The 5270-nt window shown below is 28.8% G+C and overlaps 1 protein-coding gene across 10 annotated transcripts in view; it reads left to right on the top strand.

The window, feature by feature from the left end:
• The first annotated feature begins 1344 nt into the window (after positions 1–1344).
• The window catches only part of LOC102677413, a 32104-nt gene continuing 28178 nt past the window's right edge, over positions 1345–5270 (top strand). For 8 of the 10 annotated variants that reach the window (XR_004151629.1, XR_004151626.1, XR_004151654.1 and 5 more), the window contains exons 1-2: positions 1345–1775; positions 3455–3514. The gene's annotated coding sequence lies outside the window, so the exon portion shown is untranslated. Of the gene's footprint in view, positions 1776–3435; positions 3515–5270 lie in introns of all 10 variants that reach the window. The other 2 variants (XM_031514368.1, XM_031514394.1) reach the window with 2 other exon arrangements.

Here is a 5270-nt window from a genome sequence, read left to right as displayed (position 1 = left end):
TTTTTTTTTTTTTTTTTTTTAAGAAAAAAGGATATTTCTTTTCTTTAAAATGAGATTGGCATTCTGGGAATGAAAGGTAAAATTTAAAATGTGCATCTCTAGTTCAGAATAATGTAAAGTACATAGGGTAAATTTTGTTGACGTATCAAAATTAGAGTCACGTATAAGTCCTTGAAGAGGAACTAAAGAAGGGAGAAAAATAGGGACAAAGCGAGAGTAAGGTCTTGAGTCGAGGGTAAACTATAAAGGGCAGACAGTTGAGTAGAAGATATCACGATTAGAACAGATTTATTTTATACGAATCATCTTTATTTTATTGAATACGCATTCTGAAGAATATAACATATATTATATTTATAATATTATAAATTGAAATCTTTTAATTTTCATGAAATACGTACTGCATTTTAATATAGGAAAAGTATACTTTTCTTTCGAATGACTAGAAAACTCGATTATACGGAATACGATTGGACAGTGGTAAGCGTAGGCAGATGGAGGAAATATTGGACTATGTCCAACCGGATGATAGTCTAAGCTTGATTAATTATCCAACGATCAATTGTGTTTTATAATATTTATGTACCGTAAAAATTTGGCATAACATCGCTGGAAATTTTTAGTTTAATTTATTTGTATATGATGTATATGATGATAATGATAGTAGATGATAATACGTTTCGCTATCAATTAAAATTTCAAATATTATCTTTGTGTTAAAAAAAGTATAATTTTTAGGCTAATTGATTCGAAATTAGTACAATCAAATAAATGCATAAATATCAATTATTTATATAATAATTGTCTTTGAAAATTAAATTCATTAATTCATTCATTTTATCACTTTCAAAAATCGAATATCTCACATGTATTTTAATTCTTTAATTTTATCTTCGTTTTATCTATTCTTATTCCAATGTTGATATTCCTAATATCATCTGATCTGAAATATTAAATTTCTTAATTATGTAACTGATTATAAAGATATATAAATATACAACACATGATAATTTTTTATCATGTGAGATATAATATTATAAAAGTAAAATTTTATATTTTATTGTAAATATCGCTATAAATTTTTCAAGCATTTAAATATGTATACATATATACAAATATATATATATATTATTGAGTCAAATTGTAAATGAAATTATTACAATTATAATAAACGAGAAGAAGGAAATAAAAAAATAAATCGAAAACAAAAAAAACAAAAGAAAACAAACTGAATCATTTGAATTGAGCGTCACTGAAACTTCGATGAACGACGTCGGGAGAAGCAGCGCCTCTCTTCGGATAGCTACATACAAAGTCTAGCGTTCGGGCGCATTCGGTTTTCCTGCCACGAAGTTGCCAATGAGTGGCGCGACGCACATAGGTTCGCGTTGCCAGTCACCGACGGAGCTTGATCGTCTACGTGCCTCTTTAAATCAGCAAGTTTACAGTTGTGATCGAGAACATTTTTCCAATCACAATCGAATATCTTTGATGCTTCCTGTATTGTCTCAAAAATGATATTTTAATATTTGTGTAACTTAAATTCAACATAAATTCTGATAGCAACGTTGAATATGTCTAAAATCGCTCTGAAACTATATCGATCCAATGTTCGGGTGAAGTGAATACGAACGTGTAGCTGTGTAGAATTGTGTAGCGTCGTCGCGTCATTCCGCGCCATTCGCCGATTTGTTTTGACATGTGTGTGTTCTGCCATATTGGATTAACACGTCGTATATTAAGGACTAAATAGGCGCGAGTTTCGCGCTAAAAAGGTATGTTTATTCTCATTTCTGATCTTATATTTCTTTAATATAAAAATTGATCAATAAGAATGATATTTTCGCGACGTGTTTATTCAAACAAAAACATAGTCAAAAATGATGAATCTAGATAAATTCTTTTGATATATTTTATTTCACTAATAATTATATTTCTTTTGATTTCAATGATACTTCTATGTAAAAAAAAATTTATACCGTAATGTCGAAAAATGGCCGTCGCGTCCTTTCTATTTGATTTGTATGACTTAACTATAAGAAATATAAAAAAAATTTTTAATTAGAGTTACATTTTTTCGATAAAAAATTTATATAATATAAATATATAAATACATTTACAATTTTAAAACAAAAACAATTTATCGGACTTCGGTATGATTATAGTATGTTGATATTCGTGTCAAGGTTCACGAATATATTTATCGAATAATTAAACATTCAAGGAACCGTTTTAAAATGGTTGATTAAAATGGTTGATCAATTATTCAGAAAATTAAAAAAAATTAATTGTTAATTTTCGTGCTTTTCCAATTGATCTTTCCTAAAATGGTTGAATTTTCATCTCTTTTTCGACGTCAACGATCTTTACTTTCATTTTCTTTTCTATGGTATACCAATGTACATCTGTTTGACATATATAAATTTTGAAAAAATTTGATAGAACCAAGAATAGCAAACGATATATATAAGATTAAATAATCGAAGATAAAACGAATGCTGATTCTTTTTTAAATAATTGTCGTAGTTCTACTGTCTTTGTCGTTGTTCATTGTCATCGATAGATGCGATTCTTTTAACCTATGCAACAACTTACGTAATACAATTGCTAATATATGGTGCAGCTTGGTCATCGTAATTCTAGTGATTCATCTTTTACTACTATAAGATTTTTCCGATTGTTTTTTTCAATTCAAGTTCATATTGAGTTTGCGAAAGACTAAAACACGTATTGATAACAATCTACAGTCCGTCATTTTATACAAATATTTGCAATATGAATCTTACAATAACTCATCGAATTATAAATAAAAAAAAGATTATTAAAAATGATATTATTGCATGCTGTTCTGTGAAAAAAGAATATGCAAGCATTGAACGTGACCCGGTTTACCTAAGTTATTCTTAGGCAAAGGCATTCGTTCCTTGTATATGAGCGTGCGCGCGCGCGCGTATAATCATTTATATATACGTTCACATCGAATCGAATTTAAGGAAATTAAAAAAATGATAATAACATCTTTTCCGGCATTTTTTAATTTTTAATACGCAATCATTGATAATATAATGTTGTTAATTAAAAGCTTGCGTTTAATCTCACACTTTATGTCTCGATGTCGGGATACTCGAAGAACTGGTACACGAAATGAGTTTCTTCTTAATTAATCAACTTAATTAATGGGAAAAAGACAGTTCATCTCGTGGGATTAGCTGTTTTCTTGAATCAATCCCAGATGATTTGCCTTAAATTTAGACTAGTTTTTTTTTTTTTTGTCGAAAGCAATGATTGCCATGAGAGAATTCTTTAACGAAGAACAATATTACATAAAGAATATTTATTTCTCTATATATTTCAATTAATAATTTCAATAAACTGACGGAATACTACATTTGCTTTTGTATTACGCAATTGTGTTCTTGTAACATTTAATCGTAGTATTTCGTTTACATTCCAGAGCAATACTTTTTCGGGACAACAATGGATCGTACAACGAGAATCGCGTGGATCATTTAAGGTACGAATTCGATATTATAGAAAAAATTTAAGATGAAGCTAATAATCTTTGGATTATTATATTATATTATATTTAAGTTCCCGCGAAATTTTTTGTGCAATAGAAAACTTGTTAGATATCATTAGGTTATTAGGTCGATTCGACAAATCAACAGAAGTACGTACTTGCATGTGTCATAGAACGAAAGTTTCAAACACGAGATATTATTAGAATTAGCTTCCTCTGTTGAAATTTTGCTTCTCGCGCTTCCTTTTTCTCACTTTTCTGCTATGATTCGAATAAAATCTATATAATTTCTAGATTTCAGAATTCAATTTCAATTTTACATATATATATATAAAATATATTTTATATTACGTAATATTTGAAAATTTGAATATTAAATATGAATCAAATTTACATAAAATATATATTTAACATGGATGTATATAATTTAACAAATTTGTTAAATATTGTATTGTTTAAATTTTTATAAATTAACGTTCTAAACTGCATTAAAATATAATAAATATGATAAAAAAATATAAATTATCAAGATTCATTAATGATTCGTTGATGATCACGAATGAAATGAAAAAATAACGAAAAATCGTATCGAAATATTTTTAATGAAGATGCACAGTGTATATTTATTGAATGGCCCAGACGTTCGTACATTTAACGAATAAGCTCTTCCGTTTATGGCTCTCGAAGCAATTCGTGTGAGTAGAGATGCTGTTTGTTTGCAATTGTACATGCATCGAAGTACGGTTTGAACGCGCAGTCTACAGGAATCTTCGATAGTTACTACATAACCTATACATACATAGAATCGAGTTTTGCTTACATTTGAATAGTCTCGAGTATACACTTCTGTTGCTACCACGGTAAATCGAGGGAAACTTACAAACTGAGAGAAAGTTTATTTCGTTTCATTTTGCAAAACACGTAAGATAATTTCAAAATTGCGAGCACGTATCTTATCGCTCTGGTGATTTTTTAAATCTAGTGATTTTCTATTCCTTATTAATTCCTTATTAATATGTTCAATGAATTAATTACTTGTAACGAATAAGTTGAAACGGAGCTAGAAAACCGTAAGCAACATGCCATCGATGAACGAAACGGTGAAACGCGGATGTTGCTCTCTCTTTTTCTCTTTCTCTTTCTCTAACAACCTCGATGCAACGAATAAAAGATATGAGAACGTTACGTTCTGCATTTCACACAACTCCTCATTGTCTTCTCATTTTATTTTCAGACACGATTACTTTTTTTTTTTCAGTAAATTTTTTGGTAAGCAAGAATTTTCAGCAAAGTATTAAATGACTTTTATAATATTCATTTCGCTTCGTCATTTATTTATTCTTTTCAGCTATCTATTTCCCTCTCTCCATTCACCTTCTTTACGTCAGTGACGATTTTAGCGTCGTAGGCAATCATCAAATAGCTACGCAATAAAAACACAAGCCTACACGATATAAGCATTCCCTCTCCATTGAATTTTGAATATATATGTATAAAAAGTTGGCGCAATAAAATTGAATATCATTTATTCAAATAGATATTGTGACATTGTAAAAATTAGAATTTATCCATTTATATTGATTCATACATATATTGATTCATTCATTTGACATCACTACCAATGCCAAATTCTTTTTACTTTTTTATTTAGATTCATTTCGTTGCTAGATTGCTTTCGTACTTTCTCTATTAGTACTCTTACATAATGTTGCGCTTCACCTATCTTACCTGCAAGAGAATTATATACCAT

Source organism: Apis dorsata, unplaced genomic scaffold (assembly GCF_000469605.1).
Source record: "Apis dorsata unplaced genomic scaffold, Apis dorsata 1.3 scaffold_4, whole genome shotgun sequence".
In the NCBI taxonomy this organism is placed as follows: Eukaryota; Metazoa; Arthropoda; class Insecta; order Hymenoptera; family Apidae; genus Apis; species Apis dorsata.
Note: the sequence above shows the minus strand (reverse complement) of the source record. Positions and strands in the feature narration are given on the sequence as shown.